A 12,081-nucleotide genomic window follows, 5' to 3' on the forward strand; every position below is an offset into this window, starting at 1 on the left:
AATAGTAATTGTAGAGCTCACGAGTTTCTACACTATGCTATGGGGAACACTGCCAAAAGACTTTTGAGAATTTATGCGAAGAGCCGTTCAGAAAAGAAGCCTACTACATCTGAATTGTACATTTTAATGTAGCGTGTGTTCCTTTTCGGCGGAGCCATATTAAAATATCCAAAGGCAGAGCGAAACTATTTCTTCTAGTGCGATACGAAAAGAGAAATAAGAATGTTTAATGTGACAAACGGTGTCAGATTGGGCAGATCACTTTCGTTTGTGTCCACTGCTAGTCTACGTATACAGGTGGATATGAATTCTGAACCCAAGTGACAAGGAAACTGTGTGCATGATAAGTGATATTATAAATATCGTACGTTGAACTACGTACATGTGCGACGTGATTACTGCACATGTATCTGCGCAGAGCATATAATAATGCACAATCGTCTGCCAGGAAGTCACACAGCCTGCAGATGAGTCCTCCATCCTGCATTGCGCTTTTTGCTCGCGATATGTTTCTTCCACGGCGGCATAATCCGCGAATTATTTGTCGCAAGCGATAACGAAAACGCTTCTCCTTTTCTTACAGTTTTATTCGGAAAACTCAATAATATGGACCGTAGATACGACGGCCAACACAAGTATCTTTTGTAAAGTTGATCTGGTGAACAAAACCACTGAAAATTACACCGATTTCTTAAGATTGTATTTCTATGGGGAAAACCTGTAAGTTTGGAAAATTACACTTTATAATTTCGCGCATACTGACAAGAATTTCTCCCACACAGCACCAAGACCTACCTAGAAGGAAAGTTCTTGAAACTTGACTTTCTGAGGCAAGGTAAAAACGTGTATGATGCAATGATGGTTGGCCCCAAAGGTAACGTACTGCCTCAACATATTTTACACATATGAAAGCGTTCGCCTTTCGCAGCTCGTTGCTCTGTTTCATTCGGTTGATGCCGTCCGCAAAATAGAGCTTGGTAACACCAAAATACGTTTTCTTTGCAGGAAACTTTCATTTATTATAAATGCGTAGAATTTCAATGAATTATTAGCGCAAAAAACAGAGTGCAAGGAAAAGATTGTGATTACATGTATTTACTGCTTGAGGTTTAAATTATATACAAATTAAATATTGAGTTCTCGTAACAGAGGACAGAAAGCACGCGAATGACCACGGGGACTGGCGGTTGAGAAGGAAGACGACGTTCGGCTGACTGCTTTTCTACCGGGCTCGAAACACGCCAACCGTTGCGATATATCTGCCCTGCAGATCTAAATGAACGCTTCGCGCGTAACAATTGGTGGAGCTGTGCTGGGTACCTCTCACGACCGACAACGGAATCGTCCGTACAACACCTTCGTAGAAGCCGCCGTCTTACCGCACTTTTGCCAAAGACCACCATCATGCCTGAAGGACCATCGGTAGGACCAGCTCCGATTCAACACTACCTAGAGCCACGCACGTTCTCCACAAAGGCAGGAGACGATGTCGATGAGTGGCTCGCCTGATATGAAAGGGTAAGCCAGTACAATCATTGGAACGCCGCCTTGTTTTCTTTTTCAGTGACAGAGCGATGATTTGGTATGACAACCATGCGGACGCACTTACTACCAGGGCCTGTTTCGTTGACGAGATTAAGAAGTGCTTTGGCGATTCGGACGCTAAGAAGAAACGAGCGGAATTAACGTTAGCTAAGAGGACTCAGGTGTCCGGAGACACTTGCACCACATTCATTGAGGAAGTTCTAAAACTGTGTAAGGCCGTAAACCCTCGAATGTCTGAAGAGGATAAGGTGGGACACCTTTTGAAGGGAGTCGCGGAAGATGTATACAACTTCTTCATTGGATAAGATAACTTGGAAACCGTATCAGATGTGATACGGCACTGCCACACCTTCGAAACACTGAAGGCTCGTCTAATTGCCCCGAAATTTGGACGGCTAGCTAACGTGACGACTATAGCCAGTGTGGACACGAATTCGCCAACAGACTTATCAGCCGCCATTCGGCAGATTTTCCTTGAGGAACTCCTTCGACAGGAAGAACAACCACGTTATCTGGCCCCACCTTACACCTCCTGCGCTTTCCGAGACGCCGTTTGTGCCACCCCCACGACTCATTGGCAGCACTCGGTAAATGCAGCGGACTTTGACAGCTATAAAGACGGTCCAGATTATGACCTGAACCAGCCGCCCTTTAACGATTCTTTTGACCGAAGCCTTGATCATCGCCCACGCAACAGTAGCTCACGATGACCAGCCACTGCCTATGACTCTCAAGGAGAGAATATTCGTTACTCTCAACGCACGGCCACTGCTGAACATTGTCATCAGCACCCCGGTGTTCGCCCTATGCCTGTGTGCTACAGCTGTGGCACACCAGGTCACACTAGCTAGGTACTGTACGCGACGTCGACCATCGAGCTATGGGCAATCGATGCCGTCTACGTGGCACAGTGGTCGTATGAAGGACACCCAGCAGCCAGGGAACTCCGCTCTAGGAAACCACTTCCGAGAAAAAAGGCTACGTAACTACACATTAGGAAGCAACTTTGGAGAGAGAAGAACTCCTAACCGTTCGCCTGCTTCCGACCGCACCCGGAAACCACCAGCAGCCTTCCGAGCGTATCGATCACCATCTCCCCGGTGGCGCATCCCGTCATCTTCTCCACGGCAACGCTCCCCGTCACCCCAGCCGGAAAACTAGCAAGCGCGACCGATGGGGTTGAGGTCGCTGGAAAATCTTCGCTGCCGACTGAGATACCCCAAACTATTTTTATGCTGAAGAATAGAGTTCATGTGCGTATTGACGGTCTCGCTACCATGGCTTTAGTCGACACGTGCTCAACGGTTTCAGTCATGAGTGTGCTGTTTAAAAGTCTTCTTGGACGCAATTCATTGGGACCAGAGCACAAGTTTTCGTGGAGTGGGTGTTGACTCATTATATCCGGTCGGAGTTTGTAATGTGAATGTGTCATTGGGGGGTCGAGTTTTTAACACTGAGTTTACTGTCCTTCCTCTTTCCACCCACGATGTTATTCTAGGGATAGACTTTTTACACTTGTGTGGTGCCATTGTGGACTGCCGCACGGGAGAACTCAGTGTAGGGCGGAAGTACTTCATCTGTGCTCTTGGAAGACTCACCCAACCAAGAGAGTGTCTTTGCGCCTCCGAGGATACCGTTGTGCCCGCTTTATCCGCGATGGGTGTTTCTGTTGTTTATTCTACTCGCAACCCGTTCGATGATGCAGTGGACCCTGTACATGTGAACTGCCTAAAATAACGTGTTGGTTCCTCATTGCATGGTATCGGTGCTGAATGGATACACACGACTATGGGTGATAAATTGTTCTAATGATGCGGTGGTGCCGCCTCAAGGCTTAAAGCTTGCCACATTTCAAGAAGACTCGCTGATACCCATGGCAATGCTTACACAATTTCCGGACACAGCAGAAGTCAGTAACACGCACCCTGTGGACTCAAAAATTATAGCCATGGCCTGTAAATTGCTCAGTGACCATAAGCGTGAGGCGTTGGTGGAGCTCCTTGTGAGACACTCCTCAGTATTCGACTTCACGCGGCACGATTGCCCGACATTGATCCCTGTGTCTAGAACTCGCCCCCGCATCAACACAGCATCTGTTCAACCGATTGGACAAAAACCCTATTGCGTGTCCCCCGCACAGCGCAAGACAATCGGTGATCAAGCCGAAGAAATGCTAACCAAAATAGTCATTCAAATATCATCTAGCCTTTGGGCAGCACCAGTGACATTGGTGAAAAGGAAAGGCAGTACGTGGCGATTCCGTGTTGATTACCGACGCATAAAAGAACGTTACCAAGAAAGATGTGCACTTGCTTCCGCGAATAGACGACGCCATCGATTGACTTTTTGCGGCCTCGTACTTATCCTTGTTGGTCTGCGGTAAGGTTACTGGTAGATTCTTATGCACATTGAGGATAAGGAAAAAAACTGCATTTGTAACACCCGATGGATTATTTCAATTTACCGTCATGCCTGTCGGCCTGTGCAACGCGCCCACAACGTTCGACTGGTTCATGGACACTTTGTAGCGTGGCTTGAAATGGGAAGTTTGCATGTGTTACCTGGACGACGTTGTGATCTTCGGACGAACATTTAGTGAGCATAACAAGCGTCTGCAGTTGGTGCTGAACTGCTTGGAGAAGGCTGGCCTGGTCCGAAAATCTAACAAGTGTCATTTTGGGTAGCGACAAGCTCTTGTGCTGGAACATCAGGTCGATAAAGAAGGCATCCGACCAGATCCACAAAAGACTGTGGCTCTGGAGGCATTTAGGGAACCTCACAGTGTCAAGGAATTGTGAAGTTTTTTAGGCTTATGCTCCTACATTCGCCGATTCATCATGCTTACGTTCATCATGCTGTCATCATCACGCCATCGTCTTCATACAGTCGTCATGCATTCCTTCTCACGTTGCCACCATGATGCTTTCGGGGTCCTTCAGTCGTCGTCATTGGAGCTTCGTGATCTGACTCTCGTGATGTCGTCATCGTCAGCCTTATACCCCGATCCATTGGTCCAAGTGAGCTAACAGCTTAGGGCACTAGCTGTGGGCTCGTGGCCGTTATGCTGGCGTGGCAGTTGCATCGTCGTCATTCCAGCTTTGTCATCTTACATTCATCTTGCTGTCATCATCACGCCATCGCCTTCATACAGTCGTCATGCATTCGTTGTCACGTCGCCACCATGATGCTTTAGGGGTCCTTCAGTCGTCCTCATTGGTGCTTCGTGATCTCACTCTCGCGAGGTCGTCATCGTCAGCCTTATACCCCGATCCATTGGTCCAAGTGAGCTAACAGCTTAGGGCACTAGCTGTGGGCTCGTGGCCGTTATGCTGGCGTGGCAGTTGCATCGTCGTCATTCCAGCTTTGTCATCTTACATTCATCTTGCTGTCATCATCACGCCATCGTCTTCATACAGTCGTCATGCATTCGTTGTCACGTAATCCATGACGCTTTCGGGGTCGTTCAGTCGTCGTCATTGGAGCTTCGTGATCAAACTCTCGTCATGGTGGCATCGTCACGTCTTCCATCGTCACGTCTCAGTGGTGCAACTTGTGTAACAGCTTGTGCCGTCGTGTTGCCCTCGTGGCTGTCGCATGTCGTTTTTGCAGCTTTGTCAAATGACTTCCTTCATGCCGTCGTTACCATGACATCATCTTGATCTCCAATTTAACGGATATTTCATTAGTGTCAATTTTCTTAACGACTAAGTAGAATGAACCAAAACCTCATTATAAATATGAAAACGGATACTTCTGACATCGTACCTTGCTTCCTCGATGCTAACGGCACTTCAAACTTTCTCTTGATACCACGAAAAAGGAACTCGACGGTGGGATTGCATATACCCTAACGGTCGTCTTCTAAAGCGTAAGAAGCCTAGTGACCGGCAGGCATGGTTCGGTGAACGGTTATTATCTTACAGTGCACATACACGACGTCATTTTCGGCGGGCAAGCCATATGATGGTAAAAAATTTCATTAGGTGCCAACATCTGTTCTGAGGACACCAAATGATGTTTTCATCGTGGTAACTGTCACCGCTGTAGGTGCATCTATCAGGAGCTGGGATGCTCTAAAATGTGGTACGACACCTAGAAACCGCATCCAAATAAAATATTCTTCCCCCTGCGTACTTATTGGATTAAAATGCGGAGGAAAATTCACCAGCGCCTTCGTTATATACGGCTTATTTATGCACGAATTTATTTTGACCTTTGTGACAATAGATTGAAACCAATTTGTTCGTGTCTGCTGCGCAAAAAACACGTACGATTTGAATTGGTTCCCATTTGGGCGGATGCCCTGGTGAAGCAAAATGGTGCCAATAACCGCAAGAAAAGGGGGCTCTGTTTCAAGCGAAGCTTGTATCGCCTTCCAAGTGTCGGTGCTGTCGGCCGTTGTAGGTGTGACCACAAAAAGTCACAGGCCAGTGCGGCACACGCAGCACAGTCACAGCGTAACCTGGTGGAGTGGCTCAAGAGTAGCTCCAATTTGGGCACCACGCACAACAGGGTCTTCGCGGCAGTCTGTTCGCCTCGTTTTGACGAGAACGATCTGAACTAACCGCCCGACGTCGACGGCGAGCTGCGGCTTGTAATGCTCTCTGCACAGCAGCCTGCTGAGCCCCATCAAGCCTACAACTGAAACTTACATGTCGGGCACGCCTCGTTTGCGGGCACCTTAACTAGATGGCGCCACCATACTAGCGGAGGCTCGGCAGCTCGGAATCGCGTCGCTTGCGCGCCTCGTCTGAATTTCATATCGTGGTCTGCGCCTGCGCACGCTGCGTTTGCAGGCACCTTACATAGAAGGCGCCACAATACTGGCGGAGGCTCCAGTCGTCTGCCCCTGCGCGCTTACCTTATATGGTATTTTCCTTGGCCCGATAGCAAGCGCTTGCGTGGCTCAGTGGTAGAGTATCTGGCTCCCACGTAGAGGGTGCGGGTTTGATCCTGGCGGGAATCCGGTGCTTTTTTTCGCGTTTCTGGCGATAGTGGTTACTCGGCGTACGCCGTCGGCGACGGCACCATCGCGACCTGGGACGGATATTGGAATGAGCCAATAACAGCTTACGCTGTAAAAAAACCGTCTCGCTCAAGTGAAGGAAAACGGCGGGAAAGCCACTGGTGAAACACTTGAGGCGCGCGCCCGTAACAAGTGACGGTAGCACCCAATCAGGAGCTGGTGCGCTGCGGGGAAAGGGCAAGGGATATAAATGTAAGGAGGAAATGGCCTCGCGCACGTTGCCTCGGGTCTCCGTCTCACTGAACGCTCGACAAACGGATGGCAAGGCCTGCGTTGTTCGGTCGGCGGTGGAACAGGCCGCTTTCTGCAAAAAGCGCCGTCAACGTCGCTGGGAGGAGGCTCGTGCTCGCCGTCCGGATCCTGCGTTCAAGGCAGCCCAAGCCGAGGCTCGGTTACATCGGCAGGGAGCGGATCCCACGTTTAAAGCCTGCCTTACCGAAGACCAACGTCAACCAAGAGCAGCGAACCCCGAGACCAGGGAACGCGACACCCAATTTTGAGGGTGCGACACGCTTCGCGTGCCCCCTCGTCTTCCCGTACGGGAAGGGTCTTAAGTTTTTCAGATGAAGAATAGGTTTTGTCGGCGCGGGAATGACGTTGGCATAAAAGTATCACACATTGAGTATAGCGTTGACAATGAAAAGATGCGCACCAAAACAGGTGATGCTTGTGTCCTTCCTCGGGAGGCTTCCTATTTAAATACAAAACGACGATTCATAATTACGTGTGACGTTGTTCTTCCCTGCACTGCGGCAGTTGGGGCTCCGCCGACGATCTGTCGATCATTATATTTAGGTAAGGGTTTTTACATTGCAAAATTTTACCAGGTCTTGTTATGACAGGGCGTGTCCTATCACTATCGCAAACCAATGAATGCTTAAAAATAGCGCAATCGGAGTAAAACACACTAATAATTATGTTCTTTGGGATATCCACTCCCAAAGCAGCATAGAAGCTCCTTAAACAATTGTTCCGTCTTTAATGTCTCTCTGTTTCACTGGTACTGAACAATTCCTTGCACATAACTTTAGGGATGTGTTTTGGAAGAGCACCGTAACATTAGGAATATTGCTGGACATCTACTTTCTAAGAAACTTCACCTACAAAAAAGAATAAAAGGATCTCACAGGATGACTGCGAAAATATCAACCGAATGTTTAGGGCGAGGGCTAATCTTAAAAATGGCAGTATTTCAACTGCCACGTGTCTCCACTTGTCCATGGTTTCAGAAATTCTTGAAACCTGCCGAAGGGTTCGGTGTGCCTCTCTCTACACACCAGACTTTTTCTTCGCCCCCCTGCAGGGGTGCATCACAAGGTGAATGGAAAGGTGGTTCCAAGAATAATATAATAGGAGGGTCAGGTAGCTTTCCGTGCTTCTCTGAGATGGACAGCTGGCAATCGTAACCCAAGCCATGCTGTCTCGTAGTGGCACGCTCGCGTGTCTGTTCTCACCTACTGTGAGCAAGCGGACGCTTCTATTCTTCGCAAGAGCAAAGCAGAAAAGTAGGTGATATTCAAACACCAATTAGGGGGAATGCATGTTGTTCCTAAAAAGCGCATTCTGCTCATCTTCGTAAAACTTGCGATCAGTGTGGAATCAAGCGTTTTCGCGTCCGCGTTCAATAAAAATGCTTCAGTTGCAAGAACTTCGAAATAACGCTTCACTAGAGCTTGAATCAGTTTTAGTTTGTTCTGATTACCTATGAATAATAACAGAAACAGTTTTTTTTTATTTTAACAGCGGAGCTGTTTATCTTGACCGTTAGTCCGTCCGTCACGGACAAGAAATGTGGGCCGATCCGGGTGGTCGTGCGGAAAGGGTCCAAGTGCAATGGCACATACCCATGTGAAGCAGTGAAGCTGAGCCTGCCTAAGTCTAGCTAAGCATAGTTCGGACTACTTAAGCTTAGTCAGTCATCGATAGCCAATCGATAGCTAATCGATAATTGATCAGTAATCAATAAGTTCTGCAAAATGCTGGCGATGACTTGGTAGTGCTCTACCTAGCCCAATACGTAGCCAATACCTTGCGATCGCCAATCGATAGCCAATGAATAGATAATCGATGATCGATAAATAAGAAATAAATTTCGGAAAATGTTGGGGATAACATAGTAGTGCTTAGCCGAGCCCAAAAGCCAGTTCTAGCTAGGTGCCCATCAGCTCCGCTATCTCTTTAGCATTGCGCCTCCAGTGCAAGCAACGCTAATCTGTTTTTAAAAACACTGCTCTGCTTCTCAATTGCACGGAAAGCTAAAATAAATACCTGTGTTATTTTTCAGGCAAGCCGCAACAAAAAAGTCGCAGTTTCGCCACAAAGGCGAAGCATCGATTGCGATAGCAAATTAGTACACAGCTATACGAAGTAAGGATTGTAGTTCTATCGGTGGCCGTATAAAGTTTAAATATTCGCTTACTAACTAAATAAACAAACACGGCTTCTCGCGCACACAGGTAAACTTGAACACATCTCGCTCATTGGCCGCGGAAACTCGTGAAAACGCTGAAGTGAGAAATCGTGCCAGCGGCAGCGAACAAATTGGCGTTCGCGTTGGCTCTCGCTTCGCGAACGAAACGTTGAAAGCACAGCTCATACGAAGCTACCGGCACTCGGCTCATGTATTTTGTACCCATCGCAGATCGCTTTGAAGATGAGGCTCCCGCGGGCGAACACTTCGGCACACCGTAGATCGCGTTCAAGATAGGCGCCCGCGCGGCAGCTCCGTGGGCAGCAGCCGCAAGAGCAAAACTCAAACCCCCTCCCCCACCGTCTCCATCGCCTCCTCCCCGTGCCTCGCGCGCGAACGAAGACCGCGCGCGCTTCCGGCCGCCTGCCTCCCTCGCGTGCGCAAAATTAAGCTGCGGTTGCCGGCCCACCCTCGCACGCTTTCACTCGCGCACACAGCGTACGGCGCGCGGCGACGGGTTTCGCGCCGTTGGACTTTATACGGAACCTCACGGCGACGACAACGGCGGCGACGACTGCAAAAATGCGCTTGGATGGTCCATATAATAGCTATCGCAATAAAAAGCAAGAAAACACAGAAAGTGCCGCATAACTCATGTCAGGGTGACTCGACGGTAATGGGAATAGCAGTCGAACAACATAAGGTGGGAGTGCACTCGAAAAGTCATGTTTCGGACAATTTTGACAATACTGTTGATTCGGCTATATGCCACATAAGTTTTTGTTTACTGAAATGAAAATAATGTTCGGCAGCATGTTACACTCCTGTAACACGTGAAGGCGAAAGCCTGCTGCACACTTGGTAATGCGCCGTCTCACATTGTCGTGTTGCTGCTTTCGCAGTTTGGCTTCCTCGGCTCGTTCTGACGGTTAGGTGCGGCTTCGCACGCTTGCATTTGGTGGTTTGACACACCCGTTTAAAAATAAGTGCATGGTTTCCCAGCACTAATTGTGCATTATCATTATAATGCATTGTGCATTATCACGCAATCACGTTGCGTTCTTGAAGTATAATTCATGTAATTTCTTACAGGAGGCTTAACCACGTCGATTGAGCAGCTACAGGACGTGTACGGAAATTATACCTGCGGCATCTTCAAGGTATCGCTACCTTGGAGGGATGGTATGCAGAAGGCCCGTCACATTTCTTTTGTTACATGTGTGGCAGGTTTCAGCAGGCGCATAGCTTAGGACAGGGCATAGGAAGCCTCGACAATTGTCGAGACAAGCTTGCGTGATAAAGAATGGAAGCTAGTTACGTCAGAAAGAATCAGAAGGCTTGTATGAGCGAGTCTACAACTACAACTACAAGGTTGAGCAGAAGTGATCCCAAGTTTCAAGAAAAAAATGCGCTGATTTAGCGAAAATGCTAAATTGTAAGACGTCTTTGATGTTTCTGTCCATTATCAGGCGGTATGGTCTGCACACGTTTTTCGAACGTGCTGAACGTGCTGAAAACAAGTGCTGAACAGATGGCACTCGCTTAGTGTGAATCCCAACGATCTGCCCCTAGAGACTGTCATGAGACTTTGGTAATATGCTAGAGAGAGGGAGGCGCCCGCGTTAAATTAGTGCGCCTCGAATACAGAATGGCAGTTTAGGTATAAATAGGTACACACACATTCTAAAATACATGTGCAGTTTTCAACTGAACGGACTGATTGAACAGTTGGCAATCCGTTATCTACAGTCTAATGCGCACGGGAGAACTTTTCGAAGTATATCTGTCGTGTGACATGTTCTGGTTGCGGTACACTGCACTTGATATACAGGGTGTTTCATTTATCTTTGGCCAAACTTTAAAATATGCAGATGACACGTAGCTGGACAGAACAAAGGTAATGTTGTTGGTCGTCGCTTGGAGATATTCAGATTACTTTTTTGCATATCGCCTAATTAGATCAATAGACTTTAAAAACTATTCTACTTCGCAATTATAATTATTTGATAATTGTCAACGAAAACATTGTAGACCAACATGAAAAACTCCGATACAACTTTCTGTTGCTCAATACGTGCTATAAATGTTTTTACGAGCCTAAAAGAAGCCCGCGTATACAGGCAAAATTGCCGCTGGCACTGGCCGCTCAAGGCACTTTCCGTGTATTCGCGGGCATATTTCACGCTCGGAAAAAGGCTTTTATCTAGCACATCTGTGCAACAGAGCGCTGTATCGGCAGTTTCTCACGTTGCTGTACAATTTTCTCATTGACACTTTTTATCTATATAGGATACTTGAGAAGTTCAATAATTATTCAGCCCTAATTCTCTAATTAGGCGGAGTCACAAAATAATCCGATCTCTAGTGACGGCAAACAAGTATACAATGGTTATGTCCAGCTACATGACATTTGCATATTTTTAAAATTTGTCCCAATCGGCTAAATTAAGTGAAAAACCCTGTAGAGTCAAGCTATGGAGGAACTGATGGAGTATCTGATGGCGGAAGGCAGTCGAACATCCGGCTTTGCCACACTTTGGGGAGCGATGTGCAAGGTGGCACAAGGCTATTCGGAATTTTATTGAGCAATCGTTTCAGTATAGCACTAACTTGATGTACATATAACGTTGAATACATTTTGCCTATGTACAATTATCAAGTATGTTTAGGTATTTTAAACATTATCTTAATACAGGTCCTGACGCTTTTGATTTCTTTATAGATTTTCACTATGAAGTTCGTGTCAAGAATTCGACCATTGAACATCCAAACGCAAGTTGTGTGAACGAATTTAAGCGTCTTTCGCAAGGAAAGCACAGAACCTTGTATAACGATTCTTGTCAGCACACTTGATCGAATTGAGAAGACAGTAATATTAAAATATATCTAAAACCGGACGATAGACAACCATGAAATCGGCCTGCAGACATCAGTAATATTCATTTACAGTATATGGGAGTAAAAATATTCGCCTTTGTATAGATCAGATATGGCAGATTTAATGCTAAGATAAATTTCTCGATTTCCTTCTTTTTTTAAGATAGATCTTTATAGGTTCTACAAATTATCGTCTTAGAAATAATAAAAGTTCGCTGACTTC

General features: G+C 47.0%; 1 long non-coding RNA gene across 1 annotated transcript; it reads left to right on the forward strand.

Annotated features, from left to right (window-relative positions):
- The first annotated feature begins 587 nt into the window (after positions 1–587).
- On the forward strand, positions 588–12,081 carry LOC125946894 (uncharacterized). The gene is made up of 4 exons (XR_007467963.1): positions 588–720; positions 783–874; positions 10,074–10,163; positions 11,704–12,081. It is a non-coding gene; the product is annotated as an uncharacterized LOC125946894 (long non-coding RNA).

This window comes from Dermacentor silvarum, chromosome 7 (genome assembly GCF_013339745.2).
Source record: "Dermacentor silvarum isolate Dsil-2018 chromosome 7, BIME_Dsil_1.4, whole genome shotgun sequence".
Classification (NCBI taxonomy): domain Eukaryota; kingdom Metazoa; phylum Arthropoda; class Arachnida; order Ixodida; family Ixodidae; genus Dermacentor; species Dermacentor silvarum.